The sequence below is a fragment of the Chelonoidis abingdonii genome, chromosome 24 (assembly GCF_003597395.2).
Source record: "Chelonoidis abingdonii isolate Lonesome George chromosome 24, CheloAbing_2.0, whole genome shotgun sequence".
In the NCBI taxonomy this organism is placed as follows: domain Eukaryota; kingdom Metazoa; phylum Chordata; order Testudines; family Testudinidae; genus Chelonoidis; species Chelonoidis abingdonii.
This window is the reverse complement of record NC_133792.1, coordinates 5,161,816-5,178,533: the sequence shown is the minus strand read 5'-3', so window position 1 is coordinate 5,178,533 and position 16,718 is coordinate 5,161,816. Positions and strand designations below refer to the sequence as shown.

Here is a 16,718-nt window from a genome sequence, read left to right as displayed (position 1 = left end):
AGACCACTCACTCCCAGGCCCTAGCACACGTGCATCTGTGGGAAGGCAGTGGGACCTGGGAAAATGCTACCCGGCTGCACCATCTAGTGGCCAGTGGTTTCCAGTGGCACACACAGGACAGCAGTGAGCTCACTGGGCAACGCAGAGCCAGCAGCCAGGCACTGCAGGGAGCTCTTGCACTTAGCTGAAGCTCTCCTGTGAAGGGCCCACAGCCAGGGCCTGCTGAGGCTGCAGTGCCACAGGAGAGCCTGGTGGGGTGGTACTGACGGAGGTTGCATGGAGACTGCCTGGGCCACTCTCCGCCCAGCCCAGCCTGTGGGAATTGCCATGCTGCCAGCCTCCCCCACCTTCCCTAGCTCGGCTCCTGCCCACCCCAGAGAGCCTCACGGCACCAGGAGCCCGAGCGCTGGCCTCAGCTGGCCATCTCCATCCTTGGCCTGGTCCCCCTGTGGGAGCCCTGGAGCCCAGTTCAGCGCAGGGGTGGCAGATGCATCTGAAGGGCTGGGGAGCATCCTGGGCTGGAGAACTGCTGAGGGGTGCCCCTGTGGGAGGAGCAGCAGCTGCAGTGTGTGCAGGGGAGCAGGTGAACTGCCAGGGGGTGTCCTGGGGTGAAGGACAGGAGCAGCAGCCAGGGGAAGGGGGGCAGGGGAACCTGGCTCCAGCCCCCTGGAAGCAGCAGAGTGAGGAGCAAAACCCTAGAAGGGAAGACGGTCCCCAGAGGGAGGGAGAGCGAGGAGACTGGGCAGATCAGCCAAGAGAACCTTGGCCCAAGTAGCGAGTGGCCAGGGGTTCCCCCTCCTCATCTTCACCCACCAAGCAGCAAATGTTTCTTCCCCCTTCCCAGATCATGCACCTGGGGGAAGTAACTCCACGGGGAGAGGGTATTTAATTCTCCACCCCATTCTTGGCCTAAGCTGAGACTGCCACAAAAGGGGCCAGTTAGTGCCAATTGTGAAGACCTTGTAGACACAGACCCCAGAGGCCAATGAATGGTGGAAAAGAGAGTCTCCATTACGCGTCTCCACCCTCTCACTCAGCCTGCTGGTCCCCCCCAGGTGCTTTGCCAGGGCAGAGTGTACGTTTGCTTTTTGCCGTCTTTCCATTTCGTTTGTAGAAGCTGGAAACATCTAAGCCACCTCTTGGTAAACGATTTATTCACAAGGTTTTCGTTTCGCTATCGTGAGAGTAAATCATGAGTCATTCACCACAAAACAAATTAAATGACAAGACAACAAAACTGCACGTAGAGACAGTAAGCAATGAGTAATTCTGCCCAGTTCTCTGCTTCCAGGGAAATTAGCCTCCAGCTGGCCTCGCTCCAGTTACTCCTCTACTTTCTTCAGGCCTAGACATCACACAGGTTAAATAAGGCGTAAGCAAGCCTGGGGAGCAAATTCGTTCTCCCCACTTCCTTCTGTGTGGAGTACTCTGCTTTTCGAATAGTTGAGAGTTCCTAATTATTCCCTGGATAGTTCTGACTGTTAGATGTGTCACTGTAACACGAACTTTGTTAGCCCTTCGTCACTACAGTTGAGATCCTGCAAGCTCTGTGCCCGCAGGGAGTCTGAGGAACCATGTCACACAGACCTGTAGGAGGCACTTATATTGCCAACCCCAAATGTTCAAAAATCATGATTTAGGGCTACCAAAAATCATGAGACTGGCTTTAAAATCATGGAGATTATGTACAAATAGCTGTAATGTTCTTTTTATTTGCCTTTTTGAGCCTTTAGGGGGCGCCGGCATCACATTTTGAAGCTTTCTCCACATCCAGGAGGGCTGGAAACTAACTTTTTCTCCAAAACTGAAGGCTGAAATCATTGCATATCCCACTTGACTCCAGGAGCTGGGGCTTTAAGGAAACAATAATTACCGTGAGACTCAGGACAAAATCACAAGAGTTGGCAACACTGAATATTTATTACCATGAAAGCGAGTCTATGGAACTTGTGTTGGATAACGTCACCTTTAGGACTTTGCCAGAAATAGCAGAACCCGTAAGGTCAGATGCCGATGAGTAACCAGGGAAACTCCATGAGACAAGCCAGGAAGTGAAAGTTATTAAAGTGAAATGGTCTGGAAAGATCCTATTGGGCCGAGGGGCATGCACAGGCTCCTAGAGATGCCTGGAAATGGAGGCTTCCCTGTGTGGGCACAGGGACCTTTCAGCTCAGTTTCACTCTTTCCTCCCCATCTCACAAGCTTTGGGTTTGGATGGCTCCCCGTGAGCAAGCGTGCAGGGGAGGGGACAAGCTCCATCACTAAGGCTCCAGCCAGAGAATCTCAGACTGTCTTGCCATGTTTCACCAGGAACTCAATGGTACAGGGAAAGCCCGGAGGGCCCCCGGCCCTCCACAGCATGGCTCCCCGTCAGGCCTTGACAGGGGGTTGAAGAGCGGATCGCACTGCCTGGAGGTGCTGGGCCTTGGGTCTCACCATTAGTCTGCCATCCTGTGTCGCTGTGTCCCATACGCTTTTGCACTTTCTGTTAGCAGCATTGCCCTTATCTGTCTCCCTGGCTGGCTGAGTTAAGAGGGGTATGCCATGGCCAGGGGTAACGGCTGTAGTGCTGGTCGTGCGGCTTGTGTGCATTCACAGGCCATGGTCCATAACCAGATGTCGGCATCCTAGAGCGGAGTCAGAGGTAGACCTGACTTGGATGCAGTATGCTTCTCTTGCATAAAGAAATGGTTTCTGCTCCAGCCTTACAGCTGGGGAATCACAAAGTTAACTGTACGGGACTGGGGGAAATGTTGCGGGTAGTAATTGATCTATCGGGGATCGATTTATCGTGTCTAGTGTAGACGTGATAAAAATTGATCCCCAATCGCTCTGCCATCGACTCTGGAACTCCATCGCTGCAAGAGGTGGAAGCAGAGTCGACGGGGGAGCAGCAGCGGTCAACTCACCGCCATCCTCATGGCCAGGTAAATCGACCTACGAGGCGTTGACTTCAGCTATGCTATTCGCGTAGCTGAAGTTGCGTATCTTAGGTCGACCCCCCAGCAGTGTAGACCTAGCCTAAGTAACACCCCCCACAAAAAAAATCATGGCACTACCATGCCATTTGCTACCATCCCTCGGCTGGTGTGTTCTACCCTTTTCTCTGCTCTGGGTCTGTCTGGTCTATTTAGACTGGAGGCTTTTCAGGGCAGAGGCCGTTTACTGCTCTGTATTTGTGCAGCACAGAGATTGATCTGGGGGTGCTTGACCTGCAAGGATTCTATGTCCCCATTTGGGATTTGCCATGAGGGTGAAAAGGATGATAGCACAATGGGACCCTATTGGGAGGTCGCCCATCAGTACTACCATCTTAAACACAGTTGATAATAGTGCCCAAATTATTCTATAATAGACATTTCTAAGCATATTCATAGTAAAACTAACACCAAATAAGTCAGGAGCTCAGTACAAATTACCCAGCATTGCTACAGCTAGTTTGTTCTTATACTTCACTACTTAATTGGTTTTAATATCAAAACTCAACACTTCAATAAAATTTTTCCCAACGTTGCACTGAATTCACTAATAAATAATGAGCCTAGCAAGCAAAACCAACCACCACGCAGTCAATCATAGCTTTGAAACATGCTCTGCAAAGAAAACTGCAGTCATAAGTACGCAAAGCAAACCAGGAATCTCCTATCAGAGTAGCTCTGTGATCAAAGTGATGACAGAAGTTCTGTCACTCTAGAGATTTTAAACTATGCCAGTTAGCCATACTCTAGGTCAGAGATGCTGAATTAGACACTGTGGCAAAACTGCACGAGCTCTACCTCCATGGCAGCTTCTCCGTTACAATCCCAGTGGAACTGCACTGACAATCTATTATGGAGATTTGCTATTACTAAACATGCTGTTATTAATATTGATGTCGTGCTCTATGGCCTCAGTCATTTCATTGAATGAGGCACTATCCAAATGTGTAGTAAACATCAGTCCCTGCCTCCCAGCGGCTACAGTTTCAGAACAAGACACAACAGACAGCTGAGTAACAACAGGCCAGGGAAAGTCAATGGGAGTTAGGTGCTTTTGAAAATCCCACTAGGCACATATCTGCCTCTTTCAGTGCCTAAACACCTTTGTGAATCTGGCTCCAGACTCTTACAATTTTTACGTTAAAACAGCTCCTTTGCAATATTTTTACTCATTTGCATTTTTCTTTCACCCTATATCTGCCAAAGCCACCTAGCACAACAAACATCCATACGTAGGTAAATTTGGACATTGGCTCCTTCAACAGGTAAAGTGGCCAGGTGCCTAGAAAGTCCAGTCAAAAAGGGGACCTTATAGTATCCGGTCAGTACAACTGACCAGACACCCAAAGTCCAGTTACTGCAGGCGGGGAAGGCGCTGGATCATCACCCACACCAGCCCCTACTCAGCCAGGGCTGTCTCCTACCTATGTCGGGTGGTTGCAGCTCCCAGCCCTGGGTCTGCAGGCAAGTCTCTCCTGACCCAGGTTCAGGGTAGAAAAGCAGCAAGTGACTGGAGGAGGGGAAAAAAAGAAGCAAATGGGGGCAGTGCCTTGGTGAAAGAAGTGGGGCAGAGGCAAGGCCTCAGGAGGAAGAGGCAGGGAAGGGGTGGGGTCTCAGGGGGGAAGAGATGGGACGGGGGAGGTTCAGGCACTTCTGCTGGAGTGTCCATTTTTTAAATATTACAAAGTTGGCAACCCTGTCAACAGGCAGGATAGTGAAACGTTTCCGAAATTAACCTATGTAGAAAACTGCTCAATTCTCTGTCAGTGAAAGCAATGGAGAAGGGAACGGAGGTTATGACTTCACACTAGAAAAAGAGCTATTATGTGACTGTCTGCACCCGGAATTATAGGAAAGTGCTATCATCAGTTCAGCTGAAGCAGTGGTAGCACTCGGGAGAGCCCCAGGATGGACAGCACCGTCTCTGCTTCTTGCATTTTTATCATCATGTTAACTAAACCTGCCAAAATGGAAATGAACAGTTTTCCAAGGACGTCTTCAAGAAAGTGCAGAATTCGATCCCAAAATAAGACTATACTGGCCATTCTAAGGAAAAAACAGCAGTTGGTAGAGCTGGCTGGAACATGGAACTTGTTGAAAACTCAAAAAATTGAGATCCTTTGACTGAAAACCAAAAGTCTGGGAAAATCTAAACAAAATATTAAGTTTCACATCAGGACAACTCAAATCAAAATGTTTCAGTTTATTGAACTGAGCTCAAACATTTTATTTCAGGGCAATTTGACAATGAAGTGTGTCCGCCTGCATTGACATGGGCAGTATCGTTTGGATGCCTCCTGCTCCCATTCAGCTATCTGAGCTGGGCTCCCAGGAAGGACTCTATTTCCCTCGATGTACCATCATTCTGAGGACATGTTGCAGAACATCATGGAAGTCAGAACATCATGGAAGTCACATGTTTGTAGTGCCTCAACGTCCTCCTGAACTGCCACTGAGCCTCATGGGAGTTGTAGTCAGGCCAGGGAGTCTGGCCCAGAGCAGAGAATGGGCATGAGGCTCCCAAAGTACAGCTCCCATGAGGCTTTGTGGCAGTTCAGGAAGACATGGTTTAGCATCCACCAAAATGCACCATTTTGATTTGGGAATGTTGGAATCGTTTGGTTCGCTCAGAAAGGTCTACGTAAAATGTCTTGATCTTTCCAGATGGAAAGTTTCCAGTTTTGGCCAACACTTTTGCAGTTTTTGGATGTTTGGTTTTTCAAGGAACAGTCGGCATTTTTCACGCAATGCAAACACTAATGCCAATATTAGCAACAATTAGAATTAGAACAAATGGGCAGCTGGTTCCAGGGTGGCAGAATCTCAGAATGCTGGGGAGAGCAGAGCCAGATGGGAGGCCATCCAGGGCTGAAGGAGAGGAGAGTACAATCAGGCAGCAGTTGCCAATAGCTCCCTCTGTGAGCTTAGAGCAGGGTTCGGCACCTTTCAGAAGTGCTGTGCCGAGTCCTCCTTTATTCACTCTGATTTAAGGTTTCGCGTGCCAGTCAAACATTTTAACATTTTTAGAAGGTCTCTTTCTATAAGTCTATAATATATAACTAAACTATTGTTGTATGTAAAGTAAATAAGGTTTTTAAAATGTTTAAGAAGCTTAATTTAAAATTAAATTAAAATGCAGAGCCCCCCAGACCGGTGGCCAGGACCCGGGCAATGTGAGTGCCACTGAAAATCAGCTTGTGTGCCACCTTTGGCATGCATGCCATAAGTTGCCCACCCTTGGCTTACAGTGACGGAGAGGAGGGAGGGGAGGAGGGAGTTGGAGACAGCTGCTGTCAAAGCCAGTTCTTCTCATATGGGGGACACTAGTGCTTGTTTGGTCTTTTGGGGAAAGGAGTCAGAGGAAGAGAGTAGGGGAGCATGACTGATGGGGGAAGAGAAGAAAGGGGAGTCAGCAGCAGTGATGGATGGGGCTGAGGAGACAGCTGGAGGGGACTGACCATAGACAGCTGTGCTCAGAGTCATTGGCAGGGGAGACAGGGTAAGAGGTGAGGAGGGGGTGGAGGAAAGTCAGACTGTGTCTCTTCAAGATTGAAGGTCAGTCAAATAGTGAGCAAAGACGGGGGTGATGGGATTGCAAATAAGAGAAGGTGCTGGTCAGGGCCGGTGCAGCCATTTAGGCAAACTAGGCGGCCGCCTAGGGTGCCTAGTGATTGAGGGTGCCTGAAAGCCCCCTCAGGCGAGGAGGTGGAGTGGAGGTGAGCTGGGGGGGGGGCACACGGGGAGGGCTACCGCAGTAACGGGGGGGGCGCACAGGGGAACAGCTCCCCGCCCCAGCTCACGTCCACTCTGCCTCCTCCGCTGAGCACACAGCCCAGCTCTAAGTCTCCTCCAATCAGTGCCACAAGCCTGGGTGGGGAGGAGAATTAGCGCGATGCCGGCGTGCTCAGTGGGGGAGGCGGAGCCCAGGTGAGCTGGGGCGGGCTACCCAGGCAGGGTTAGCTGCCTTGGCAGGGGAGTCTCCCCAGGCAGGGTTAGCTGGGGAGAGAGGGGGAGGTCTCCCCAGGCAGGGTGAGCTGCTGTGGCAGGAGGAGGTCTCCCCAGGCAGGGTTAGCTGGGGGGAGAGGGGGAGGTCTCCCCAGGCAGGGTTAGCTGCCGTGGGGGGATGGGGAAAAGTCTCCCCAGGTGGGGTTAGCTGCCATGGGGGGACAGGGGGAGTCTCCCCAGGTGGGAAGATGGGGTGAAGAGGGGTTAGCTGTCATGGTGGGGGGAGTAGCTGCTGCGGGGGGAGGCTCCGTGGGTGGGGGGCTGACTTAGCTGCCATTGGGGGGCGGGGTTAGCTGAGTGGGGGTGTGGGGGGTGCAAGGTGGAAGTTTCGCCTAGGGCTTGAAACTTCCTTGCACCGGCCCTGGTGCTGGTAGGTGTAAGATAGTGACCCTCAAGGCCTAGTGAACCAGGGCAGGAGGCTGATCCTCCCCCAAACAAAATTATCCCTCTCCCAACTGAACAAGAAGGATCCTCCCCTTCCCCCACCAAATGGGGACAAGAACCAGGCCCCTCCCCCAGTTACCAGTCAGACCCAACCCTCCAAGCATCTAGATGTGTCCCATCCCTCTGACAGCCAAACATCTCTACACTCTGGCTCTAGTGGCAGCAGCTTTGCTTCCTACCCAGCTGCGAACTGAAATGCTGCAAAGGTCTGTCAGCCACAGGGCCTCCTAGCCCCACTGCATCTCCTCCCTAGAGTGGGAAATAGCCCAAGAGGCCAGTGCAAAGACACCGTTACAATCACAGAGTTTGGCCACTGGGGGTTAAGCTGCCGTTTCGGTCCCTGGCAAGGAGCAGAACTGGCCCTGCGGGGACGAAGTTGGAAGAATGTGGCCCCACACAGTGAGCGCAGCAGTTGGGGAGAGCGAGACACCAGCTGGCCCTGGGCACAGAGCACTCCTTGGGGGCCCTTGGAAAAGAAAAAGGCAATTCTGAGAGCGAGCAGGAAGTGGTGGGGAGAGGAACATGAGAGCAAGAAAACAGTTACCAGGGAGCTTTTTCTCTGGGTCTCACTGGGAGAACTTCACTCCTGGTCCCTGCCTGCAAGTCAATGGAGCAGCAGCAGCAACACAGGCCAGGTAAGCAAGGAACTCTGTAGTCGCAGACTCGCCCGCTGTCCCCCTTCGTACCAACACAGCTGTCTAAAAAGACTTGGCCAGGGAGAAAAAAGGAAATGACAAGAGAGAATGCCCCCTATCTCCAGCATTTCCTTCTCCCAGTTGCACCGAGACTTTATCTGTACCCTATTCTGCAGCTGTGTTTGCTGCTGGCCTGCCCCTGTTCTCTGCAGCATGGACAGCGTAGTCCGCTGCAGACAGGCTGCACAGTGTTTTACTCCTGTTCTCTAAGCTGTTCAGAAGCAGGTCAGAAATAGCCTGTGGCTAGCAGTGTCCCCTCACAGGTGCAAGGAGCGTTAGGAGAGATGCAGCCATGACGCAGAGCAGAGTGCGAACAGGGAGTGGGGGCAAGAGACAGGCAACATTATTGCCTCCATCTAGAGGCACTGGAAAATAAACAAGAACAAATGCTTCCAAGTTCAGCTCTGCTGCTGCTCCAGCTGCACAACATTCCGGGCAGCCAGGTGCCTCCGAATCCACTTTCAGGTAGGCAGCCATCCGGAAAGCACAGCAGCAGGGTGGGCCTGAGCCTGCCTAGCACAGCAGACCATGGGGAAATGGGGTAGCTGCCACAGAACATTAAAAATTACCTGCCCTGAGCACAGCCTGAGGGGAAAGGGGCAAGTAGGGGAAGCCAGACAGCGCACATAGTAATGCCAGACTGCATCAGACCCATTGTCCATGTATCCTGTCTCCAGCAGTGGCAGTACCAGATATTCCAGAGGAAAGTGTAAGGAATCTGGCACTAGTCAGATATAGGATGATCTCTCTGCTCACTTTAGGGCACCTCCTAATCCCACATAGTTAGAGATTGGTTTAAGGCAAGAAGCATGAGGTTTAACTCCTCCAAAACTTGTTAGCATGAACTATGACAAAGCTGGGTATTCTCGAGAGTCATGTAACTGCCCAATTCCTTTTTGAAATGACAGCTAGGGGAGGGATTGCTCAGTGGTTTGAGCAATGGCTTGCTAAACCCAGGGTTGTGAATTCAATCCTTGAGGGGCCCATTTAGGGCTCTAGGGCAAAAATCTGTCTGGGGATTGGTCCCCCTTTGAGCAGGGGGTTGGCCTAGATGATCTCCTAGATTCTATTCTTTATATTTTAAGCATAAAGTACACACATTAAGTGTCATTATAGCAGTTATATAGCACGAATTAGCCTGTACCTTTGTTATAATCCTGTTCACATATGCTAAGTATCCCCTAACACCTAGTGTTAGCTGAGGTAAGCTGTGGCTTCAGTAGACAGGGAAACTGTCAGTATCAGGACATACAGTTGTTTCCTTATAGCAACAGAAAGGGAGTTACTCTCACAAATCTGTTTATATTGGTACAGGCCTAGGAAATGTCTTCATGCCTCTTAGTATCTGGAATGCATGTACCCAGCACAAAGATAAGAGTGTGCCATGGTGCATGCTGGGTTCAGAACCAAGATAAGTGGTCCACCGTGGTACCAGAGAAACAAGATACAAAGCTAATTGGTTGAATCAAGTTTCAAATGACGCATATGGTACCTTTTACTGGTAAGTGTGTAGGGTATAAAACTACACCTTTAGAAGTAACTTTAGAGCGCAAACCTTCTGCATACAGTGATAGTAACATCGCTGCATGGGACAGCTCCTCAGACACGGGAACCATACGGAACCTTTTTCCTGTGCCATGTTAATAAACCCGACTGACAGGTTATTTGGTCTCTGGAGTAAATTTTATAATGAACCAAAGTGTGGTCAAGCAACTCACTATACAAATTATCTGGAGAGCAATCTTCCATGGACTTACCTACTTCTTTTGGAACCCTCTTATACTTTTGGTCTTCACAACATCCCCTGGCAACAAGTTCCAAAACCTCCTCTATAGACACCTGAATCTGGGACAGTTCCTCCGATTTGTCACCTAAAGAGAATGGCTCAGGTGTGGGACTCTCCCTCACATCCTCTGCAGTAAAGATTGATGCAAAGAATCGTTTTGGCTTCTTTGCAATGGCCTTGTCTTCCTTCAGTGCTTTTTTACCACCTCAATCATCCAATAGCCTCACTGATTGTTAGGCAGGTTTCCTGCTTCCGATGTGCTGTAAAAAAATAAATTGCTGATCGTTTTTGTGTCTTTTGCTAGTTGCTCTTCACATTCTTTTTTGTCTGCCTAATTATACTTTTACCCTTGACTTGCCAAAGCTTTGTCTTTTCTATTTTCCTCAGTAGGACTTAACTTCCCGTTTTCCAGGGATGCCTTTTTGCCTCTAAAACTCTGCTGTTTAGCCATGGTGGCATTTTTTTTGGTCCTCTTACTGTGTGTTTGTTTTTTATTTGAGATACACATTTAGTTTGAGCCTCTATTATGGTGTTTTTAAATAGTTTCCTTGCAGCTTAAAAGGATTTCACCCTTGTGACTGTTCCTTTTAATTTCCATTGAACTAGCTTCCTCAAGTTTGTGTAGTTTCCCTTTTTGATGTTAAATGCTACTGTGGTGGATTTCTTCAGAATTTCCCTCCCTGCAAGGATGTTAATTACATTATGGTCACTATTACCAAGCAGTTCAAGAATGTTCATCTCTTAAACCAGATCCTGTATTCCACTCAGGACTAAATCAAGAATTGCCTCTCTCCTTGTGGGTTCCAGGACTAGCTGCTCTGAGAAGCAGTCATTGATGGTGTCTAGAAATGTTATCTCTAGATCCTGGCCTGAGGTGACATGTTCCCAGCTCGTGGGTATAGTTGAAATCCCCCATTATTACTGGGTTTTCTGTTTTTGTAGTCTTTGTAATCTCCATGAATATTTCACAATCACTGTCACCATCCTGGTCAGGTGGTCGGTAGTATATTCCCTACTGCTATGCGCTTATTATTCAAGCATGGAATTTCTATCCACAGAGATTCTATGAAACTTTTGGATTCATTTAAAATGTTTACTATATTTAATTCCATGCTTTCTTTCACATATAATGCACCAGCACAACCTACTCTGTCATTCCTATGTATTTTGTACTCTGGTATTATTGTGTTCCATTGTTATCATTGTTCCACCAAATTTGGCTGTTTCTCTTCAGTTTCTACCTGTACTTTTTTAACTTCTATCGCCTCCTCTTTACTAGGATATAGATTATCCCCCTTAATAAATCTTCCCCTAAAGGCTGTGTCTGTCTGAACCATGTGCTCCTCCGTACCGTCAGCTTTCTCCCAGCCCTTAGTTGAAAAACTCCTCTACGACCTTTTTAATTTTACATGCCAGAAATCTGGTTAAATTTTGGTTTAAGGTGGAGCCCATCCTTACTGAATAGGCTCGTCCTTTCCCCAAACGCTCCCCAGTTCCTAAGAAACCTGAATCCGCCCTCCCAACACCATTGTCTTGTCCACACATTAAAACCTTGAAGTTCTGCCTGTCTAACTGGCCCGTGCGTAGAACTGGAAGCATTTCAGAGAATGCTACCATGGAGGTCTTGGACTTTAATCTCTTACCTAGCAACTGAAATTTGGCCTCCAGGACCTCTCTCCTACCTTTTCCTATGTCACTGGTACCTACATGTACCACAATCACCAGTTTCTCCTAGCACTGCACATACAGCTATCTATATGTTTCGAGAGGTCTGCAACCTTTGCACCCAGCAGGCAATTCACCATGCAGTTCTCCTGGTCATCACAAACCCCGCTATCAATATTTCCAATGATTGAATCCCCCATTACTATTACCTGGCTCTTTCTAATAACTGGGATTCCCTCCACCGGAGAAGTATTCCCATTCTCAGTACAAGAGGATACCTTGACACCATCTGGAAGGAGGGTCCTAACTATGGGATCATTTCTCTACACTCCAGCTTGATGTTCTCCTTCCCCAAGACTTTAACCTTCCTCAACAGCAGAGAGGCTGTCAGAGTGAGGGCGGGGGGTATTTTCATGGAGGAGTAATTTCATAGAGTGTTCCCTTGCTCTTGTGTTATGAGACAGGGCCCTCTCAAATAGGAGCAGGGAAGTGATTTTACCTCTGAACTGAGCATTGGTGAGACTGATACTAGACTACTCTGTCCAGTTCCGGTTACATTTTTAAAAGGATGTGAAAACATTGACAAGAGTCCGGAGAAGAACCACAAGAAATATTTGAATGATGGAAAAATGCCTAACAGTGAGAGACTTCAAAAGTTTGGCCTGTTTAGCTTATCGAAAAGATGATCAAGAGATAATTGGATGAAAACAAGGAGGAGCATCATGGGGCAAAAATGCCAGGTAGTAAAGTTGTCTTTAATCTAGTGGAAACAGATGTAACAAGAACCAATGGCTGTAAGCTAAAGTTAGACTAATTCAAATTAGAAATTAGGCACAAACTTTTAACACAGAGGGTGATTAACCACTGAAACAGCCTGCCACTGAAAGTGGTGAATTCGCCATATCTTTAAGTCTCCAGATTAAAACTGGATGCCCTTGTGGAAGGTGTTTTAGCCACACATATGTTGCTGGCCTCAATACACGAGTAACTGAATGAAATTCTCAATGTCTGTAATATATAGTTCAGAGGAGATGATATAATGGGCCCCTCTGCTTCAAAATCAATACAAAACAGGTCTTTTTACACAACATGTAATTAGCCAGTAGAACTCATTGCCACAGGATGTTGCAGAGGCCAAAAATTTTGCAAGATTAAGAAAAAAAAAGAGCTAATGCAAAAATAACGTAGAAAGCAACTCTGAGCATCGCTGCTGCAGAAAACTACAAGCTCTAGCAAACCATCTCTTGTCAGAGGGAAAAATAGCATGACCCCCTCCCCCTTATCCCCTGCCACTCTATACAGCTCCGTAATCCAGTGAGCTCAGCCCCACACAGGCCCCCTGGCCCCCTGCCACTGTAATCTGGTGAGCTCAGCTCCATATAGTGCCGCTGGCTCCCTGCCGCTCCAGTGAGGGAGCTCCAGTGGAGTGAGGGAGCTCCAGGCAGTGCCTCCCCTGCCCCTAGTTGTTCTGCCTCAGAGTCAGCTGAGTTTTGTCCAGCCAGAATCAGCTGGTTCTTACTTCAGGCCAGAGCTGTGGAGCAGATGCCATGCAAATCAGACCATGCTGTGAAACAATGGGCAGATGTATGTGCCACATGGGAGAGTCAGTCCCCTCTCCCCTCACCTAGTCAAATCAACTGAGTCATGTCCATCCTCCCAGGAGTGCTCAGGGTGGAAGGTATTTAACAGCTGCCTGTGGCTGAGGTTGGCCTGGGAAATGGCAGGGGAAGAAGCTGGAACCTGCTAAGTGGCCTGTTCATCTCTGAGTCCTGAGGTCAGAAAAATCTGACAGCTCCTTATCCAAGCGGCCTACAGCAGTGAAAGTCTCTGGACCACCCCCATCCCCTTCCACAGTAACCCACTGAGCAGCCCTGCCCCCTTCCTCTTGGCTGGGGTCCGCTGCAGAGATAAGTTGGTGAGTGCAGGAAACAGAACTTTCCCAGGAGGAACAGGACCTGCACTTTGATCCTGCAAGAGAGACGAGACCACGGGCCCCACAATGCTCAGAACTAACTGAAACACTCAGCTCTTCAGCTCGGCTTTGCCTCCGTAAGGCACAAGTCCACAGCCGCGCCCACACACACACGTACACACCACAACAACAAACGCCCCTCCCACCCACAGACTCAAAACACCTGTGCACTCACACACACCCCTAGGTCCACCACATGCCCATTCACTCACACACACACAAAGATCAACAACACACTCACACATACAAATATAACCACAACCTCCCTGCCACAGACAATCAAGCTCCGATGAGCTAGGTTGGAAGAGAAAGTGAGAATGTGAGAGGTATTTTATTGTTATTTCTGTTCTGGAATACATAGAATCATAGACTATCAGGGTTGGAAGGGACCTAAGGAAGTATCTAGTCCAACCCCCTGCTCAAAGCAGGACCAATCCCCATGGACAGGGATAAAATACTATACCAATGGTGGCTGCAGCTGAAGTTTTGTTTACAGCTCTATTTTGCATCTTCTCTGAAATCCACGTAGATATTAGGTTGGCTTGAAATTTGATAGGCCAGGTCATGGACTAGGGTAGACTTTTTTTTTGTGGGGGGAGGAGAGGTGGAATTCAAGGCCATCTAGTCAAGGGGTGCCCAAGATATAGCATCCTAAAAGTGAGTTGTTGTCAAAGACTTTAAAGTCATCAATTACTTTTAGATAGGGAAAAACAGAGGGCAGGAAGTAGTTATATTTCTGGAGACTTATATTCCTGGAATGCCCTCCGTGAGAGGTAGTGGATGCTACCAAACCAAAGGCTAACAGTTGAAATAGTAAAAAGTTAGCAGACCATATTTTTGAAATATGGAGTGGTGCAGCTCCGGGGTAGGTAACTATTAATAGATGATCAGCTGTGACGAAGTGGGAATGTTCTTAAATGTTTTCTCTGAATACTGTGTGGGTGCCTCAGTTTCCCCTATGCATTTCTTAGGTCTCTTGGTGGGGAGATCAGGGTGTGTGATTGTTGTAGAGCCCAAGGAGGCCCCTGTGATACGGTCTGCATAGAGAATGGCTGACACTCTGTCTCCTGGCAACTAATCACCTGGGCCCCTTCATTGGAGAACAAAGAGATCACGTGACCTCCTGGCCTGGGAAAGAGACAAAGGCCAAAGAGGAGGGGCTGGAGAGTTTCAGTTTGGAGCTGACTGGGAAAATGGAGGGGAGGCCAGACAGATCTTCTGGCCTCCCCTGGCCCCCCAAGATGGACCTGAGTGAGGGGGTCCTGTTGTCTGTACTTGCAAGACCTGTCTCAGACTGTGTTCCTGTCATCTAAATAAACCTTCTGTTTTACTGGCTGGCTGAGGGTCATGGTGAATCGCAGGAAGCTGGGGTGCAGGGCCTTGTCTCCCCCACACTCTGCGACATGGGCACTGTGAGCCAAGGAGCACTTCCTAGCAAAATCCCCTTCAGACCGGATGAAGGTGTGTGATCCAAGAGCTCTGGACTAACATCTGTCACTGACCATTGTTAGCATTTCTGTGCAGTTCACAACCCATATTGTGCACCCTGGCCTCCTCCCCCTGGCCTGGAGGTAGCGGCTATCATTCCCCCAGCTTGCAGCAAAGATAATTTGGAGACTTGCATGGTCCCTTTCCTGGCAGAGCTGGGAACAGAGCCCAGACAGCCAACAGAGAAGACCCAACTCTCATCTATTTTGCCACAAATAGGCCTAGTCTATGTGCTCACTTAGACTGTCTGCAACTGAGCCACTGATCTTAGAGCCAGAGCCAGAACCCAGGAACCCCAGTTCCCCAAATCCCACAGATGTCTAGCAACGCTGTATCCCACTGGCAAAGTGGGTGAAGCTTGCAGGCGAGAGGGCTATGAGGGGCACCTGAAGGCCCCTTGTTTAAACCCTGCTGTGGAACTAGCTAGAGGTGATTCCAGCTCCAAATCACGCAGGTTTTGCCGAGTTAAGGTTGTGCAGCTGAGTTTCCGCTAAAACCAGATTTGCATCCTCTCTACAATATACAAAACAATCAAATCAGCTGGAAAAGTGGTTGCTTGAGGCCTGATATGGTCTGTCTACACTGCAATTTGACACCCGTGGCTGGCCCGTGCCAGCTGACTCAGGCTTGTGGAGCATGGTCTGCGGGGCTGCTTACCTGCAGTGTAGACATTGCCTGAGTTCTGGGACCCTTCCAGCTTGCAGGGTCCTAGAGCCTGGACTCCAGCCTGTGCCTGCAGTTAAACAGCCCCTCATCCTGAGCCCCACAAACCCGAGTCAGCTGGTCTTGGCCAGCTCTGGGTATTTAATTGTAGCGCAGACATACCAGAGAGCAGAGCCAGCTCCAGGGTTTTTGCCACCCCAAGCAGCAAAAAAAAAAAAAAAAAAAAAAAGCCGCAATTGCGATCTGCATCTCTGCCGCCGCAGCTTCAGTCTTCGGCGGCAATTCGGCAGCTGGTCCAAGAGGGAGTGAGGGACCTGCCACCAAATTGCCACTGAAGACTCAGATGTGCCGCCCCTCACCATTGGCCACTTTGCCGCCCCTCACCATTGGCCACAGCTGCTTACTGGGCTGGTGCCTGGAGCCGGCCCTGCCAGAGAGGCTCCAAAAGGTCACAGCAGGCAGAAGTGGGCCTAAAAGTGAAATCCTCCTACAACAAGACCAATGCTTAGCCCCACTGCTGCTCAGAAAGGCTAGATCAAATTTCCATCCTTGTCTACGGCTTCTGTACAATGCAGCTCCTGCTGCATACCCACCTCTGCAAAGCACTGAGTCATACAAATGGATTTGCCAACCAAATACTTGCACACGATGGAATTTCTGTGCAGTGAATGGGAAAAGGAGCCTGCCGGAGGAGAAAGGATGGTCCTCAGGCAATGAACAATCACCTGTAGCATTGGGCTAGTAATTTAACCCAGAATATTTGGCAGTGGCCGTTAATTTTGGAAATAATCTACCTGTGTCTCCATTTCCCCTTCCTAAACATGGGCTGATAATACTCATAGAATTCTCATAAAAATACTCATTTAAGGACAGAAGGGAGCATGAGATAATCTAATCTGCCTTCCTGTAAAACACAGACCAACAAACACCCGCACATTAAACCCAACAACCAAAATGAAACGAAGGTATGGCAGGCAAAGGAGACCAGACTATGATGTACTACAGGTGAATAGGAGGGTGTA

The 16,718-nt window shown here is 49.0% G+C and overlaps 1 protein-coding gene across 7 annotated transcripts in view; it reads right to left on the bottom strand.

Annotated features, from left to right (window-relative positions):
- The window catches only part of TOR4A (torsin family 4 member A), a 44,086-nt gene that overhangs the window by 7,851 nt on the left and 19,517 nt on the right, over positions 1-16,718 (bottom strand). For 4 of the 7 annotated variants that reach the window (XM_075060535.1, XM_075060539.1, XM_075060538.1 and 1 more), the window contains one exon: positions 9,876-10,168. The exons of the other annotated variants lie outside the window; for them this stretch is intronic. The gene's annotated coding sequence lies outside the window, so the exon portion shown is untranslated. The remainder of the gene's footprint in view (positions 1-9,875; positions 10,169-16,718) is intronic. 7 annotated transcript variants of the gene reach the window in all.